Source organism: Tenrec ecaudatus, chromosome 9 (assembly GCF_050624435.1).
Source record: "Tenrec ecaudatus isolate mTenEca1 chromosome 9, mTenEca1.hap1, whole genome shotgun sequence".
Classification (NCBI taxonomy): Eukaryota; Metazoa; Chordata; class Mammalia; order Afrosoricida; family Tenrecidae; genus Tenrec; species Tenrec ecaudatus.
Genome location: NC_134538.1, coordinates 15,151,080 through 15,170,831, shown reverse-complemented (window position 1 = coordinate 15,170,831; position 19,752 = coordinate 15,151,080). Strand labels below are relative to the sequence as shown.

Genomic DNA, 19,752 nt, shown 5'->3' with positions numbered 1-19,752 from the left:
ATTTTAAATAATCTTGATCTACAATCAGTGATTTGAAAGTAAGATAGTAATTGTGTTAAAATTTTTATGCTGAGGGGTATTTTTAGACTTTCAGTTAGAGGGCTCTGAATTAAAGGCCATTCACTTTATACATAGGGAGCTTAATCTTTTCTCTTTTTCCAACCACTAAGTAAGTTTTACTAATTTCTATGCCTGCTCTCTCACATGCTCTCTGCAAGGAAAAGATCAGAGTTCAGTAAGAGGGAGAAGAGTTCTGTGCGAGGGGAGAAGGGGGACTGTTCTAGCAATCCTTACCCACCTGTGTGTGAAAGGCTGGGATATCCGGGCCTTTTAATAGCCCCCGGTGTTGTGCTCATGGGTCAATGAGGATGTGATTCTTCAGCTGAGATAAGATTTAACAGCTCTGCAATGAAGCTTTTCTCCTGGGCCCAGGCATTCCTTTGGTTAGGGTGTAGGCTTTTGTGGCATATTCTTCGGCCTTTGAAGAGTTCATCATCAGGTAGTAAAACATGACAAAGGCTTTTAGAACAAAGATCATTTTTTCCCTGAGACTTCGTTATATGTAGATTTCTGAAAGTTCAAGATTGAAGTCAAGATCTTAATGGCTTTTACTTCCTGGCCTCCATCCAATGTGTTTTCAACTTGTTTGCCCAGCAAATCTATTTGTTGCAGGTGAGACTGGGAGAGGACTTGGTAGTCATTATTCAAATATTTATGCCAGTGACCTCTGTCTAGAGCGTGCTGGCCACATCCAACTTGCTAAGGGTTTGGAAGACGTTATTCAATTGGAAGTAGGCTCCCGAAGTCCTGATGTCTAGATTGGCTAGATGACAACAGGCTGCCTCATCGTTTTCCTTCACTAGACAGACAAGTCCCAGGTTCCAGTGGAATCAGGAGTGGTCAGCGTGGCTGCTATCGGTTGACTTGAACACTGCCACTGGGCTTCCAAGAGATAGTGCCCAGCCTGGAGGATCTGGCCCAGACCAAGCGAGCCCCCAATACCAGCACGGAAGCAGGCACAAGCTCTACTGAACTCAAGCCATGTCACACGGAAGCGAAGAGAATGCCAACCTGCTGGAATAGCTTCTTCATATTTTTCCTTCAAAAATATATTTTGGGGTTTTGGTGTGGCAGAACTAAATCACATGCTTTGGCTTCTGCAGCAGCGACTGCAGGCCCTGCTGAAGTTCTTCCTCTGAATCGTAGAGGGGCATAGTTGTGCGCAGTGGAATGAGGAGCTGACACAGCTTCTCAAGTACACTGCCCTGGTGAGCTCTGTGATGTACCACATACGATATAAGGACTGTGCAGGCCATGCACATCCACTCTTCTGGGGCTCTGCACACCTCTCAGCAGGGTTTGCACCCCTTCAACACACCCAGACGGGAGATGACATTCATGTGGCAGAAGGCAGTATAGGTCCATAGGACGGTGGCGGGTGAGGATATTTGGGGTCCTGGTCTGAGCTTAATCTTTTCAACAACTTCTTGAGTCCGTCCAACCAACAAGCACATTGACGACAGATCTATAAGCTTCCCAGAAAGCCAGCTGCTTCTGCTGATGTAAGTTGTCTTGGGGAGAACAAAGTTTACATTGATTTAGTCGTGTCTGTTAAAAGCAAACTTCCATTTTTCTTTCTTTCTTTTTCAGCCACATGGGAGGTTTCTTTCATAGAGATGAATTAATACATGGAACTGAATGTTACAAGTTGCCTTAATATGCAATTGTCATACCTGGACTGACCAAGGCAGGATTACAAAGTACCTTGCAAATTGCACACCGAAGGGAACACTTTGCATATGTGGATGGTTTTGGTATAGGATTGAGGTAAGCAGCCGCTTTTCCCCCATTAGGATTAAAAATACACGTGTGCAATGAACTCAACTCTCCCAGATTTATAACACTGACGTCATACTACAATGTTGCCCACAGCTTGGGTGGAGGAGTAGGTTTAGGTTTAGACAGTCGTTCTCTGCGAACAGCAAATGCTCAAAATATATGTCACTCTTTAGGGGTGACACATCACACTATTTTGGTATGTTTGGAGGAAAAGAAAAAAAAACACAGTTTCGAGTCTGGTTGTTTTTTTAAATTATTATTCCTGCTTAGATGCTGTTGTGATGTTTATAAATATCCACGTCCAAATAGCTCAATGTATATCTTCGGGTGACTAGCAACTGTTTGAGCAAGAACCAAAGGAAATATTCAAATCGGTGGCAGCTTTGCTTCTTGAAGTGGTGGATTTGCTTTAAAAAAATGTGTTTTAGAAGCTGCAGAAACAAGCCCATTTCCTCTCAGACTTCCATCCCACGCGCAGGTCAGGCTGCAGCTGCATATTAATTTTTATGGGTGAGATGCAGACTTGGAGAAAGAGAGGCAGGGGCTTTGTTAATGGCGAGGCAGGGTGACCCTAATCTGCCAGGGCAGAGAGAGGGTGCTTTAGCTACGAGCAATTGATTTTATTTTTGGCTTTAAGGCTTTCATCACTAACACAAAGGGCATACAAATTAATGGAGCTTTCTCTATCACCGGTGGATTATGCTCTACAGACAGCATCTGATCTCCATATAAAACCGCAGTTTGCTTATTATCAGCTGTTGAGGGATTTATAGCACTTGGATCATTTGCTAACTCACATCTCTCTTCCATATCATCCCAGATCAAAGCAGGGAGAAATAGGATTGATAAACAAGGAAAGATTTCTTTTTTTCCCTGGAGGACATAACTCCGCACACAGTTCTATCTTTCCATGATATTTCCATCGCTAGCTTTGTTTCAAAGAGCCCTGGCTGCACAATGATAAAGCTAATCAGCTGCTAATCAGAGGTCAGTGGTTCGAACTCAACGGCCACTTGCGGTATGGGACAAAGATTTGGCGGTCTGTTGTAAAGATTACAGACCTGGAAACCCTGTGAGGCAGTTCGAGTCTGTCCCACCGGCTTGGAATTGACTCTACGCCACACAGAAACCATAGCAAACTCTACTTCCTCTTTAAAAATTATTGCTTTGCTTGGCAATAGAACTCAATGCTGAAACGTCTTTTCCTTAAGTCAATGGAAATGGTGGACCAAAGCAAGGGGAACAAATCAAACAAGGTCGTGAGGTTAGGGGCACAGGTGCTGATCATCCAAATAGGGAATCCAGCAATCCAGCAATGCTGACCTATGGAGATATTATTGCCTGCAGTAGCTCTCTCTGCTCAGGAAATCTGGTCCACCGCTACATTGAAAGGCTCAGATCTGGCCACTAGTGGAGAGCAGGAAGGGTGTGAGCTCACTTGTGCAAGCACTCTGTCTCAAAGTATTCAGTGTTTACGCAAAGGCTTCCTCATCTGATGTCACAGCAAAATTGTTGGTGTCTCTGCCTTAGAGCAGAGCCAAATTTCTGAGAGGTGAAATGACGTAAGCAGAGTTAAGGATAACATACTCACTACGCTCAGTCAATATAACTGGAAGGTTAGTGGTTAGACTCAGAGATGCCCAGAAAAAAGAGATGGTGATCTCCTTCAGAAACCTCCACTGAAAACCATATAGAGCCCAGTTCTACACCAACACACCGGGGCTTGCTGTGAGTCGAGAGTGCTAACAATCGGTGACACTCAAGGAACTCATTTCTGACCAATTCTGTGGAAGCCAGATCTTTTTTTCAAAGCATGCATTCCCTCTAAGATAACCACATGCCTTTCAACTCTAAATGTTTTGAGCACAGTTTCCCACCTTTTCACCATCTGGCTTTTCATGCACCTTTTATCGTATTCAATTTTGAAAAGACAGGATTAATATAACAGCCCCAACTTACCCATTGCATCAATTTATACTACCTCTTACAGATAGTGTGTTAGTCTGAGTTGGCTAGAGGAACAAATCCATAGACACTCAGATGTGAAAGAGCTTTATATAAAGAGTAATCGTATATTAAGAAAACATCCCAGCCCAGCCCACATCAAGTCCATAAATTAGATATTGGCCCATAGGTCCAATGCCAGTCTATAACTTCCTCTTCAGAGTCACACAGCACAACCACTACCACAGGAAGCTCACAGGCCAGTAGGTTGGAAGTCTTGTGGATCCAGTGGCAGTGGAAGCACTGGCATGGGTCTCCACATTGCCCCTCCATCTCCTGGTCTCTGGCTCATCAGCATAGCTCCATGTGTCTAGTTAAAAGGAATGTCTCATACGGATAATGTGTGTCCCGCCTGACAGGAGGAAGATAAGAGTTCCCAGAACTCTCAGGAGAAGGCCATGCCCACAAAGACACCTGATTGGCAGGCTAGACTCCACCGCTTTGCTCAAGTTAATAGTACACCATCCCAAGGTATCATACTGTGTTAGTTTGGGTACTTTAGAGAAACCTACTCCAATGCAGCCCTGGGTGCTGGAGCAGCCGTGTGGAGACCCCTGCCAGTGCTGAAATTCTTACACATTCACTGACTCGGCTTTCCTCCTGCAGTCGGCATTGTTGCATCTGTTTTGTGAGATGGAGGAGGACTTTGTGGATTGGTGTCAGACATATGGGTTAATGTTGGCCTTGTGGGTTTGGGCAGCACTGGGTAGGGATGTTTTCTTGATGTGCACTTACCCTTTATATAAAACTCTCTCTTATACATGAGTTTCTGTAGACTTGTTTCGCTAAAGTACCCAGACGATGCACTGCTTTCCAACACTATAAAGGGATCTTATAAAGCAGATTTACCAAACCCAACACTTCATTTTATGTCTTGACTGATGCTTCCATGACCATTGACTGTGGACTCAAAGCAAGATAAAATCGTTGACAACTTTATGCTTTTCTCTGTTATAATAATGCTATATAACAGTGCAGTTGTGAGAATATTGGTGTTCTTTATATTTTGTTGTAATCCATACTCAAAGCTGCAATCCTTGATATTTATTGGAAAACTCAAGTCTTCTCACATCCAAGAAGCAAGGTTGTGTCATCTGCATATCACAGGTTGTTAACCCTTCCTGAAATCACGATATAGTCTTCCTCTTCATTTGGTCCAGCTTCTTCAATGATTTGCTTAGCATACAGATTCAATAAGTATTGTGAAAGCATATAACCCTCAGCCACACCCTTCCTGATTTTAAACTATGCAGTATTCCCTTGTTCTGTTCACATAAATGCTTCTCAGCCATGAACAGCCCCTGTGTGAGCATAATAGAGTGTTCTGGAGTTCCTATTCTTAGAGAGGCCATCCATAGTTTGTTAAAATGCCAGTGAACATCTTTCTGGTATTTTAGGCGATGTGCCAGGAGACATCTTACTTCCGCAATGATATCCCTAGTTACATGTCCCCTTTTGAATTCAGTCTGAATTTCTGACAGCTCCTTGTCAATCTACTGCTGTAGCCAAGCACAGAAGAACAGCTTGGGCTGCTTCTCCAGTACCATTGGCTCTTGATGATAGGTTGCCTCTTGAAATGATTGAATGTCAACTAGTTCTTTAGGTACAGTCAGTGACTCTGCGTATTCTTTCCATCTTCGTTTGATGCTTACTGCTTGTTCAATATTTTGCCCATAGAATCTTTCAAAATTGCAACTCACGGTTTGAGTGTTTTCTTTAGTTCTTTCAATTTAAGATGCACTAAGCCTGGTCTTCCTTTTTGGTTTTCCAGCTTTAGGTCTTTGCATGTTTCTTTATAATAGTTGCCTTGTCTTCTTGAGCTGCCCTTTCAAGTGTTCGGTTCAATCCTTTGGCTCCATCTTTTCTTCCATTTGCCTTCCACTTTTCTTTCTTATCGTTTTCCTTTCCTTCCTGTCTTTCTAATGACCATTTTCTTTCTTCATGTATGAAGTTTTGATATCATCTCACAAATCTTCTGTCATTAGTGTCCAATGAGTTCATGTTATTCTTGAGATGTTCTAGAAATTAACATGGAATCTACTTCAGATAATATTTTTGCTTTCATGGACTTGTCTAAACTTTCTTGAATCTCAATCTGACCTTACATATAAACAACTGATGGTCTGTTCCATAGTCAGCACCTGGCATCATTTTATCAGCTGATGTTGAGCTTCTCATTTTTCTTTCCACAGATGCAGTCAACTTGATTTCTGTGTATCCCATCTGGAGAAGTCCATGTTTGCATCATTTAAAAAAAAAGGTATTTGTGATGAAGAAACAGTTTTCTTGAAAATGATCTATCATACATGTGTTAGTCTGAGTAGACTAGAAAAACAAACTCATAAGCACACATATGTGTATAAGAAAGATGTTTATATATAAGAGCAATTGAATATTGAGAAAACATCCCAGCCCAGTCCAGATCAAGTCCATAAGTTCAATTTTAGCCCATATGTTCGACACCAATTTATAAAGTCCTCTTCAGAAACACATGCAGTGATGCTGAATGCAGGAAGGTCACAGGCCAGTGGGTGGGAAGTCTTGTAGATCCAGTGGCATTGTATGCATCTCAGTGCTGGCAGGGTTCCCCATGAGGCTTCTCCAGGTCCAGGGTTCCAGCTGCATCAGGGTAGGTCCATATGGCCTCTTCTCAGGGATGTCTCCCAGGGAGTCAGCCTTGTCCATAGAGAGTCTCCAAGGAAGTAAAATGCAGGAGTTCCCAGAATTCTCAGGAGAAGGCCAGGCCCACACAGAGGTCTCATTGATTATGTTTTGATCGACAGGGCAGACTCCACCCCTTCACTCATAATCCTCTCAAATTGACACCAAATTACGTAACTACCACAACGCGATTTCCAGCTTCATTTCTATCACCAAGATCATATATTCCAACTACTTTCCCTTAACTTTGTTTCCTAGTCTTTGCATTCCAATCAACAATAACTATCAGTGCATCTTGATTGCCTATTGCATCATTTCTGACTGAAGATGTTGGTAAAATTCTTCAATTTCTTCATCACTAACTTTAGTGCTTGGTACATAAATTTGAATAATAGTTATACTCACTAGATTTCTTTGTATGCAGATAGAAATTGTCCTATCACAGACTGCATTGTACTTCTAGGTAGATCTTGAAATGTCCTTTTTAATGATGAATGTGCAGCCATCCTTCTTGAATTTGTACTTTTTGCAATGTCAGTCTATTGTAGCTCACTAATGGCTCAGGTATTGGTTGTTATACATTCCAGTTCATTTTTGATGACTTCTAATTTTCCCAGATTCATAATTCATACATTTCAAGTTCTAATTTTTAATAGATGTTTGCAGCTGTTGCTCCTCATTTTAAGTCACGCCTCACCAGTAAAGGAAGGTTCTGAAGGCTTTAATTCACTTATGTCATTATGGTTGATTCCACTTGGAGAAGGCAGCTCTTCCTTAGTCACATTTTGAGCACATTCCAACCTGACGGTTCATCATTTGATGCAATATCCAATAATACTCTGCTGCTATCCATGAGATTTATAGAAAACCTCATTTTCTAGAGAACAAAAACTAGCAAATAGTTCACTTGGGGTATTACACTCATATTTAAGTTATTGGCTTTTGATTTTAGCATCCATAGTAGATATTTTATCATGCAATTTGATGTTATAAAATTCCATTAATATGAGTAATTTCTAAAAATGAAAGATTATTTTATGTATTTATTTCTAATTCTTGAGATGTATTAAATAGACAGTCAGTAATTGCACACAATTAATGTCTCCATTTTGTTAAATTTTAATGTACATACACACTCTTGAAACCATCAACACAAACAATAAAATGAACATCTACACCATTTCATAAAGATTGTTCAGGTATCTTTACAGTCCCTCTTTCCCATGTCTTCTCACACATTTATCCTCCAGATAACCATTGATTTGCATCAGCTCGTATGGATCATTTTGTAATTGTTGAGAATTTAACAAAAATAGAATTGCACAGTTGCAACTCATTTTATGTCTATCTTTATTCTGCATAATTATTTTATTAGCTATATATAAAGTTGTACATGTTAGTTGTTCATTTCTTTTTCTTGTTGTGGAATATCCCATGTTATGGATATTTCTCAATTTATTTTTCATTCTTCAGTTTTTGTGCTATTGTTTCAAGTATTTGAGAGGGTATATTCATCAATTTACTCAACTATCAAGGACTTTTATCATTTTAAGAAATTGCCACATCGTTTTACAGAGCAATTACACCATTTTTATTTTCATCAGAATTTTATGAGAGTTTTGATTCTATACATTATTGTCAGTCATTGGAATGGAGTCGCCAAATGAATAGATTTGTGCAGGTGCCTTACTGTGATTTAATTTCCATTGACCCAATTAATTGACCACTACTTGCCAGTCAGTCTGTCCTACGGAGATGACTTGTGTGCTTCTGTGATGCTGGAAACGTTGTCACCAGTGTTTCAAAAACAGGCAGGTCACCTAAGGTGAACAGGTTTTAGTACAGTTTTCAGTCTAAGAAGAGACTCGCAGAAGGGATACACTGAGCTCTTATGATGAATTAGTCACTGAAAACCTTATAAATAGCAGCATAACATCATCAGAAATAGTCTCTCAATACAAAAAGGGAAGAGTTGCTTTTGCCATACGAAGTTAACTGTAATAATGATTTCTCCTTTGCAAATATCCTTTTTCAAAAACATTAATATCAACTATACATTTGGATTTCTTCAAATGGAATGCATAGGATTCAAATTGACTACATCTATGGGAAGAGACAATGAAAAATCTCAATATCAGCAGCCAAAAGAAGCCCAGGAACTGGCTGTGGAACCGATCATTAATTGCTCATATGCAAATTCAAGTTGAAGTCGAAGAATTTTAACACAAGTCCACAAGAGTCAAAATATGGCCTTGTGTATATTCCCTCTATATTTGAAAACATCTCAAGAATATATTTCATTCATTAAGCACTAATGACTCCAGCTCTGATGAACTATGGGATGCCAGCAAAGATATTACATATGAAGAAAATAAAAGATCACTAAAGACTACTAACTACAAGGTCAGCAGTTCAGAACCACCAGATGCTCCATGGGAGATGCTTTCTACTCCCTTAAAGATTATTGTCTCAGAAACTCACTGAGGGAGTTCTAGTCCATCCTCTAAGTTCGGTGAGTCAAACTGGGCTTGACTGCTGTGAGTTTAGTTTATTGTAATTATTGTTCTTAGGTGCTGTTAATTCTGTGCCAACTCATAGCAACCCCATGTACAACAAATCAAAACACTGCCCAATCTTGCACTTTTCTTATAATAGTGCAGATGCTGGAGCCCAGGAGTCCTGGTAACCTAGTGGGTTATGTGTTGGGCTGTTAATTCCAAGGTCTATAGTTTGAAAGCACCAATGGCTCACCAGGAGAAAGAGGAGGCTTTTTACTCCTGAAAAGATTAATTTTGGAAACCCACAGGGGTGTTTCTACCCTGCCCTCTAGGGGGACTATGAGTCAGAATCTACTCAATGCCAGTGAATTTCAACGAGTACCGGTCTATTAGAGCTCATAGTTGCAGTCACTGCTTTAATTCATCTTGTTGATGGTCTTCTTCCTCTTTTCCACTAATTTTCTAAGCCTGATGTCCTTAACTAGAGATCGGGTTCCCACTGATAACATGTCTAAAGTATGTGAACACAGTCTCTACTCTTCCTAGGAATATTCTGACTGTACTTCTTCCAAGACAGATTTGTTTATTCTGTTGGCAATCTCTGATAAATTCAATATTCTTACCAACATCATCATTTAGAAGCATCCATTCTATTTTGATTTCCTTATTTTTGCCCAGCGTTTACACCACACGCAGTGATTGAAAACACCATAGCTTTTCTATTATCAATAGTACTATTATTAACAAGAGAATCTGTGACTAAAATGCGGGTACTTTCAACACATCAGGCACAATGACAGATTATCTTTAACCCTCCTAATAACCCTTTACAATATAGGCCATTAATAAAATTGCATACTTTATGTGTACCTTGCAGGTAGAGATTGCACTCATGTTTGGCCGATTCCAAAGTTTATGCTCCTAACCATTCCATGTGCTCACTGGCTCAATTATTGCCACTGTTGTCATGATTCATCCCTCTCTTTTTATTTCCCCGAAGGTCTCAGGGTTTACTCTAATGGGGTTTTCTGACCTGTTATTTTGATTTCATCCTGGTCTTACATGATAGCCTCTCAGTCCAGACAAGATGAGCTATTATCAGGGACTGAAAATCAGATTCTATTCTTTCTGTGGCTCAATGACGTAAGAGCATGAGGATCTTCCAAATCAAGATATTTTAGTTTTAAGCACACTAATTGGGATTGATAAATAGCTAGAGAACACACAGCGTTTTCATCTGCATCTGCAGAACCAGTGGACCAACCTCCAGGGGAAGACCCGCCGTCTGGGAGGAGCATGCGAGGCATTTACTGCAGGCCTTCCACCCAGGTAGGGTCTCAACTCCAGCGCTGTGGTGCCATTTACAAAGAAGACATTCTTATAGTCACAGATATCCAGAGGAGGTCATCTGTGATAACCCCAAAGTGTTCAACGCTTTGCTTATTTGCTAAGTAAACAATTATCCTACCTTTCTGTAATTTGCATTTGACCTTTCTCAGTTTTTCAAATTTACTGGAACTCTTGAAAAATTAAACTGACACGGGGCTCTCTGGAGTTCTCGGAAGACCTGGGGAAAGGGTTGTGAAAAATCTCTGTGTTTGTCTCTTCCATTACCAGAAACGTCGGGTGCTGTTCTCAGGTGTGGGACTGGGATGATGTCACTGGAATGTAAAGTGCTCCTTCCAGTAATCCTAGGAGGTACAAACCTACATAATCTTAGAAGAGGGCCCATTGGAAACATAGAACCTAACTACCTGAACCTCAGAGAAGGAGCCTGAGGTGTGGACACAGGATTAGGGCTGTGGCCACTTCTGCAATCCTCCAGCTAGCAGGTGAGCTAGATCTATTTAGCACTTGAAGGTCGCTCCTACGTTTTTACAGTTAGAGTTCTGAGGAGATTTTGTACCTAACGCTGTCACGCGCAGAGACATTTTATGGCCGAGAGCACCTTGGTGGGGAGCAGTGGAGCTTGGACAGGGAGGCCAGAGTGCCCAGGTTGAGTGAGAAGGAGAGGGGTTTCAGGAGGTAGGATATTTGAAGATCATTTTCATGGATTATTGGCTGATAGACAGCTGTGATGGTGGAACCTCTCCAAGTAGCTAGTCAACAGCTTTAAAGACCCAAGTCTCTCTTCAACGAGTAGAATTTAGAGCGATGTCTTTGTTGACTATGTCATGGCAATGGACCTTGATACTATAATTCTGAGCCCACCAATCCAGCAATTCTTTCCCTCAAGGTGTTTGGGATGTCTGAGAAGTTTTTATGACTTTGCCCCTGCCTGCTTTACTATATTCAAGGAGTATTCACCTCTTGTACCCATTCAGTGTCTTCTTTTGCCCATATGACTTTTTGCTGATCTCCATCTTATTATATCCCACCTTCTCCTTCAGCCAAGGCAATGGGCCTACCATCTAGTTTGTGCTTTATCTTCTTTCCCACTCTCATGGGAAACGCCAAAGAATGTCTTTTATAGGGAGAACATTATGGTCTCTTACAAGATCTGTCCTTTTGTGATTTACTTAGCTCACTCAACATAAAGAGTTCCAGGTTCATTCATGTTATGAGGTGTTTCACACATTCATCACCATGCTTTAATGTCACTTAATATTTTATTGGGTGGGTGTACCTGTGGTAGACAGGATCCTCCAGAGAAACAAAACCAGGACAGTTATGATTATAGATAGATAGATAGATAGATAGATAGATAGATAGATAGATAGATAAATAGATGATACAGCACAAAGGAATACAATAGCTAATTAGTCCACACAGCAGGACCGAGGGCTCAGTTCAACGCACTGCCGTGGAATAACTAATATACTGAAAGTTCTTCAACTCACAAGGACTGCTGGGTCCAAGGTCAAGGAAGCAGACAGCTGAGTCTTCCCTAAGGCTATACAGGCAGCAAACAGCAGGGTGGGTCACCAACAGTAAGCAGCTCAAGAGCTTAGCGAAGCAGGCCTGGATGGGATATTGAAATCAAGCAGTGCAAGATGACATGATCCAACCGCCTCAAACCCAAGTAATGTATACACCAACAGTGTGGCGAAGCAGGTCTCAAAGGAACCTCAAACTCTAGCGACACGGTCCATGAGTTGACTATCCCACAGGTAGTATATCTCACAAGTTGAAGCAGAGACTAGCTAACCCAGCTACATGCTGATTTGATCACCAGAAAGCCAGAGAGAGAGGGGTGGGGCTTGCTGAGCCATTTAGCTCCTTGCCCTCCAATCAAACTTCCATCATTATTAATCCCACATGTTCCTATTGGCCAGGTTAGCACAATAAACTTACCTATCACAGTACTATAGTTTGTTCATCACGTTGGTCTGTGATTCACATGGTTGGCAGTTCGGAACCACCAGCAGCTCCTAAAGAGAAAGACTGGACTTTCTACTGCTGTAAACCGTTACAGTCTCAGAAAGCCAGAAGCATTGACTCAATGGTAGTGAGTGTTTCTCTTTTTGTTTGTTTTATTTTCCTATTGTGAACAGCGCTTCCATGCACATGAGTATATTATATCAATTCAGATCATAGCTCTTGTGTGCTCTAGAATATGTACCTAATACTGGTATTAATATATCATATGGTATTTCCATGTCCAGTATTTTAAGACAGCATTGTTTTGTATACAATAGTGGTTGAACCATTTATGATCCCACAGAGGATCTCAATACCACTTTCAGATAGTTGATAGTTTAGGGTCAGAGGGGTGGAGAAGGGAGCCCAAACTGGGAATGAGAAATTGATGAGCAACACAACCCCAAAGAAGTTGACTCATGGGTTATGAAGGAAAACAAACAAATGAATAAACCCACTCCCATCAAGTCCATAAGGACTCACAGCAACCCTGTAGAACAAATCAATACTACCCCCGTGGGTTTCTAAGATTAACTCTATAGAGAGTAGAAAGCCTCATCTTCCTCCCATGAAGTGGCTAGTGGTTTCACACTGCTGCCTTTGGGATTTGCAGAATAATGCATTATACTCTACAGCATCAGGGCTCAAGAAGGAAACATGAAACTATGAAAAAACTTTATAGCATTGAGAAAGAGAAGAGGGGGATTGCGGAGTGGGGACCCAGGGCCCATCTGTGGGAAATTGGACATCCCCTTGCAGAAGGGCTGCGGGGAGGAGATGAGCCAGTCAGGGTACAGTGTAGCAATGATGAAATATACAACTTTCCTCTAGTTCTTGAATGCTTCCTTCCCCCACTATCATGATCCTAATTCTACCTTACATATCCAGCTGGGCCGGAGGATATACACTGGCACAGATAGGAACTGGAAATACAGGGAATCCAGGGCAGATGAACCCCTCAGAACCAGTGGTGAGAGTGGCGATATCGGGATGGTGGAGGGAAGGTGAGAGAGAAAGGAGGAACAGATCACAAGGTCTACATATAACCACCTCCCTAGGGGACGGACAGTGGCGAAGTGGGTGAGGGGAGACATTGGATGGTGTAAGATATGACAAAATAATAATAATTTATAAATTATCAAGGGTTCATGGAGGAGGGGGAGCGAGGAGGGAGGGGAACAAATGAGCTGATACCAAGGGATCAAGTAGAAAGAACATGTTTTGAGAATGGTGATGGCAACAAATGTACAAATGTGCTTGTCACAAGTGATGTGTGTAAGGATTGTGATAAGAGTTGTATGAGCCCCTAATAAAATCATAAAAATAAAAATTTTAAGGAAAAAAAAGGGAAACTCACCATGGAGTCAGAGCACTCAGATCTCTCTCACAAGTGGCCTGTTTGAACTTCTTCTGTACTAAAACTTTTCCTCTATTTGATTGCATGCTATGTCTCTTGGCTCAGTTCTTTCTCTCAAGAAGACTCAGGAGCAGCATGGAACCCACCCTGCTATCTACACACTTTCATAAGAATTTGTTGCTTTTGTTTTTCTAAATGTTGCTGTTAATGCTGGGTGAAATAATACCATTGCTCTTTTGACTTGCATCTCCCTGGTGGCATAGTGGGTTATGCATTGGGCAGCTTACCCCAAAGTCAGCAGTTCAAGACTACCACTTGCTCCATAGGAGAAAGAGGAGACTTTCTATTCTGTTAAGAGATATAGTCTCATAAACATACAGGGGCAGTCCTACCCTGTCCTATATGGTTACTATGAGTAGGCATCAACTCAATGGCAATGAGCTAAGTTAAATGTCTAATTATCATGGACATAGCTTCATGTGTTTGTTGCATACCCAAATTTCTGCTTTTGTCAGGTGCCTGTTCATGTCCTTTGTACATTAAAAAATTAGTTTAAGTATCTTTTTTCTTTTAAATCATTTTACTGGGAACTCTTACAGCTCTTATCACAATCCATACATGCATCCATTGTGTCAAGCACATTTGTACATATGTTGCCATCATCATTTTCAAAACATTTTATTTGGACTTGAGCCCTTGATATCAACTCCTCATTTCCCCCCTTCCCCAACCCTCCCACCCTCATGAACCCTCAATAATTTATAAATTATTATTTTTCTATGTCTTATACCGACTGCTGTCTCCAAGTTTACCCGCTTTTCTGTTGTCTGTCTGCCTGGGAGGGGTTATATGTAGCTCATTGTGATCAGTTCCCCTTTTATCCCCGCACCTTCCCCTTCCCCTTCTAGTATCACTACTCTAATTATTGGTCCTGAGGGGTTTATCTGTCCTGGATTCCCTGTGCCGCGAGTTCTTATCTGTACCAGTGTACAGATTCTGGTCTAGCTGGATTTGGAAGGTAGAATTTGGGTCATGATGGTGGGGGCATGGGGGGAAGCATTAGAGAACTAGAGGAAAGTTGTGTGTTTTGTCATTGCTATACTGCACCCAGACTGTCTCCTCTCTTCCTTGTGACCATTTTGTATGGGATGTCCAGTTGCCTAAAGATGAGCCTTGGGTCTCCACTCCGCCCTCCCCCTCCTTCACACTGATATGATTTTTTGTTTGTTGATATGTTGAAATTTTCTGTGCGTTTTAGAGAGTAGTCTCTTGTCTGACAGGCCATTGCTAATTCCTTCACCACCACCCCCCGACATCCCTCACCTCCACCTTCCAAAATATAAGTTATCTTCTTACTTTTTTTGGGTGAAATCTTTTGATGAGCCTAAGTGTCTAAACTTAAGCAAGTCCCAGTCGTTTAGTATGTTTTCTACTGTATTGATGTTTTTAGTTATGTTTGATATTGTATTTATGACATATTCTAGGGCCCCTAAGTTTGCCTTTAAAAATTTTATTTCTAGTTTTAGGATTTATAGTTAGGTCTTTAGTTCATCTTCAGTTTGTTTTTTACAAGGTATGATATATGGATTCTATTAATTTTCCAGCAAATTTCACCCAGTTTTTTAAAAAAATACTATTTGTTAAAGAGACTATTTCTTCTCCATCTAATGAGTAGTGGCCAATTGTCAGAGATGAGCTGTCCGTAGGTCGATGAATTAACTTCTGCAACCTCAATTTTGTTCCACTGGTCTCTGTGCCTGTCATAGTACCAGTATCAGCCTGTTTTGACTATAGTTGCTATAGTTTTGAGATAAGAAAATACCAGGCCTCCACTTAGTTTTCCGTTCCTAGTAGTACTTTGCTAATTCTTTTCCTTTACACACAAAAAATTAGTGATTCATCTTTCATCTCTTTAAAGAATGTTGATAGAATTTGGATTGACATTACAGTATGTACAGTAGGTTATTTGGGTAGTGTTGGCATTTTCACAATGTTACATCATCCTATTTATGAGCTTAGTATACGTTTCCATTTATATAGGTCTCATTTGGTTTCTTGTAGTATTGTTTTCTAGATATTAGTCTTTTGTATCCTGGATTTGATTTATTGTTTCATCTAATTATTACATCTCTGATGTCAGAAATGATATCCTGATCGGGGGAAGGCTTACTAACCACCTGCTTTATGCAGATGACAGCAAGCCTTGCTTGCTGAAACTGAGGAGAACTTGACACACTTGCTGATGAAGATCAAGGATCTTCAGTGTGGATCACAGCTCAATGCTAAAAAACCTAAATCTTCACAGCTGGACCGGTGGGTAACATCGCGATAAGTGGAGAGGATTTTATCTTGCTTGCATCCCTAATCACTGCTCATGGAAGCAGCATGCAGAGATCAAATGACATATTCCATTATAATTATAAAACTCTGATAGAAAAAGTATCCAAGAAAATTATATACCCCCTAATTTCCCCATGAAGGATGGTGCAAATAGCATATTACTTGCTAAACAGAAACTAAGAGAATTTGTAAAAATCACACCAACTTCACCAGAAACACCATAGAAAGTTCTTCAAACAGAGAACCAACATACTAATTAATGCACATAACACCGCCCAGAATATAAAAATATCCAAGTAATAAACTTACAAGATTGAAAATAAGATGAGGCATCAAGTCCTAAATGATGAGGACTCCTCAGGGAAAAGAGGGAATAAAAGGCATATTTCCAGAACTTCAAAATGGAGAGAAGTCAAGAGGGTTTCAAGATAGAACATACTTATTCACTTAAGAAGAAATTAAATTACAGAGTAGCCTAAAAGAAAACGAAACGTCTTAGCAATGCAGAAAGGAGAAAAATCATAAAAAAGAAAGGATTGAGAAAACCCACATAAACAATTACTCAGAACTGAAGATTATGGGCAAAAGGAGCCACCGCCCCCAAAATAAAACTAGCTAAAAAAGATCCATAAATTCTTACCCTTCAATGTCAATAGATTAAATGAAACACTCAAGACAGAGTAGCAAAATCGATAAAGAACAGGGCCCATCAACATCCTATCTACAAGAGAAAAACCTTTAGACACAAAGACTAAATTAGACTAAATATAAAATGATGGGAAATATGTATTCCACTGACAGCAACCTAAAAAGGGTAGAAATAGCCTTATTAAAATTTTGATACAGCAGATTTTAAGGCAAAAAACAGCATAAAACACAGGGAGGACATTATAATATGAAAAAGAAGACATAGCCATAAAAATCTTTATATATCCAATGAAAGAAACTCAAAATACATAACTTAAACTCTAACAGAATTGAAGAGCCAAAGAGACAGCTCTGCAAACGGTAGCAGGAAACTTAGAACACCGCTTTTGAGACATGAGTCTTGTAACCAGGTTTTTAACTACCTTCTTGGAATTGTGTTTAACTCTTCATTGTGAAAGTAGCAGTATCTCTTATCTATAGATTCTACATGCTTCCACTGAAAATTTCATTTTAAATTTAGTTACATTAAAGAATATCTTTGATTCCCCTTCTCATTGATCTACTCTACTGATTGGTTAATCTTTATATTTAGGATAGGCTTGGTCTAGTTTAATTTAGATGCTTTTATCTTTGTAATTTGGTGATTGGGATTTCTACAAGACTGTTTATGACAAAATCATGACTCATTTGGAGACATTGGGATTCCAAATGCGCCCAAATCACTGCGCTTGGGTCAGCATTTGGAGCTTTGTGGAACCAGGCTCCACAACTTGTGGATCCAAGGGCAAGGCTTCTCAACAGGTTTGCCTTTTAGGTGAATGAGATATAATCCAAATAACGTTCTTAATCAAAACAGATTAGCAATCTACCACAAACGTGAACTTACAGGAAGTGGAGCGGGGGTGGGAAATAACAGTATATTGGGAGGACCTCATTTCTCTCCCTGCCTTTTTACAACATGTGTTTACCCAAAATGGGAAGTTTGTCAATAGATCATATTTTAATATCTTGTAGGTTGCCTGAAGGTAGCTACAGTCTAGGAAGGGAGACCAACAAGGATCTGGTAGTCTTAAAATTTGGCCACAGTGTTGAGGATTCCACTGTTTTGTTTTGTTTTACTCCAAAAATCTAAAGGGAAGTCTTTACCCAGCCTCTTCTCATCTCTCTGAAATTTTACCATTTAGCACTTATCCTGAGTCTATTTGGCTTCACTAGTTCCTTCCAGGAATACTTGCCCTTTTGATTTAATAATACCTATCAGGTCACAAGTAATATGATTATCAGAGGCTATCTGGGACATACACATATTAAGAAAAATAGGAAAACTATTTGTGTTAGTCTGAGTACTTTAGAGAAACAAATCCACAGAAACTCGTATGTATAAGAGAGAGTTTTATATAAAGGGTAAGTGCACATCAAGGAAACAGCCCAACCCAGTGCTGCCCAAGCCCACAGGTCCAACATTAACCCATATATCTGACATCAATCCACAAAGTCCTCCTCCATCTCACAAAAATACACACAATGATGCCCACAGCAGGAGGAAAGCTGGGTCAGTGAACATGTAAGCATCTCAGCACTGGCAGGGGTCTCCACATGGATGCTCCAGCACCCAGGTCTGCTTCGGGGTACGTCCATGTGACTTCTCCTCAGGGATGTCTTGCAGGAAGTGAGCCTTGCCAGCTGAAGCAGGGAACTGCTAAGGCAGCTGCACCTTGGTCTGACCATCAGAAAGCAAGAGACCCGAGAACTGGAAAGGTGAAGCTCACCGAGCCATTTATCTTGCTGCCCTTCAATTAACTCCACGTGTGTTTATCGACCAGATTGACACAATAAACTAACTCACATATGGATCCAAAGAATGGCAAACTTTGATGCCTTGGAAGCATATTGCCAAAACTGATTAGATAAAAATTATATTGTTACGCTTTCAGTAGTGGGCTATTAGACTGGATAGTTCCTTTTTTTTTTCTTCAACCTTTTTTATTGACACACATTTTACAGATCATATGATTGAATATTTCCATTGTTCAATCATATCGGGAATTGTACAATCATCACCACATCGATCTCAGAGCAACCCCTCCTTCCCTCATGGGCACATCGCTTTTCAAATGAGTTTGCAATCATGATCAGTTCTAGACTGGGTATTTTCATAGACAACTTATTAAACCCTCATTAACATACAGTGTTGTTATTGTTTGGAAAATAAAACATTATCCAACTTTACTATGAGAACTAATATCAAACTTTACCTGGTAGGTAAATTTTCAGAGATCCAAAAGATAAGCTGAATGTGTGGATTTTAGAACTTTGGTTGTTTTTTTTCTTACTGTAAAAGTAGAAGGAATCTCAAGTATGAACTTACATGCATGAAGCTTCATGCATGTTAGATAGGGCCTGGGAGTCTACATGGTATAGGTACTCATGTGTCCACCATCGTGTGTAGCAGGTCACAAGATAAACCACCTCCTCCATTCATGAGATGCCTGAGTGTTAACGAGGTGCCTGGGTGTGTTTGTTTTTGGTGTCGAGTGTAGTGCGTCCTAGAAGGCAGGAGATTAGGGAGAGGTGAAGGATGAACATGCACTGATTGTTTACTGAGTCTTTCAATACACAAGCATGAAAACCTCCCGAACACAACAGTTTGCTCTTGAGTAGATTCACTCACGATCACCCTATGTGCTACAGCGTGAACCACTCCGGAGGGATTTCGTGGCAGTGATATCTACAGACACAGATGCCACACCTTACTTCAGTGGAACCACGTTCAAGCTGACAGCCTGTAGGCTGGCAGGAAATGAACACTGTGTACACCCTCTGCAGACTCTAGATTGAGTTACTGATGTCTCAGGAATAGAACTGTCTACACAGGAAAGGGTTTACCCGAATCTCCTCTTGATTCCAGCACATTTTAGGTGCTTGAAGTTCCACTAGTGTTATGTTTATACTTTTTAAACTGTAAGTATCCTGACACCTGGTTTCATAGTAATCTATTTCTTCTATGCATTAGGACATAAAAAGACCAATTTTAAAGTCAGAAAG

General features: G+C 40.5%; 1 pseudogene; it reads right to left on the bottom strand.

The window, feature by feature from the left end:
* Nucleotides 1-359: 359 nt before the first annotated feature.
* On the bottom strand, nt 360-3,802 carry LOC142457103 (zinc finger MYND domain-containing protein 12-like; annotated as a pseudogene).
* Between the last annotated feature and the right edge of the window lie 15,950 nt (nt 3,803-19,752).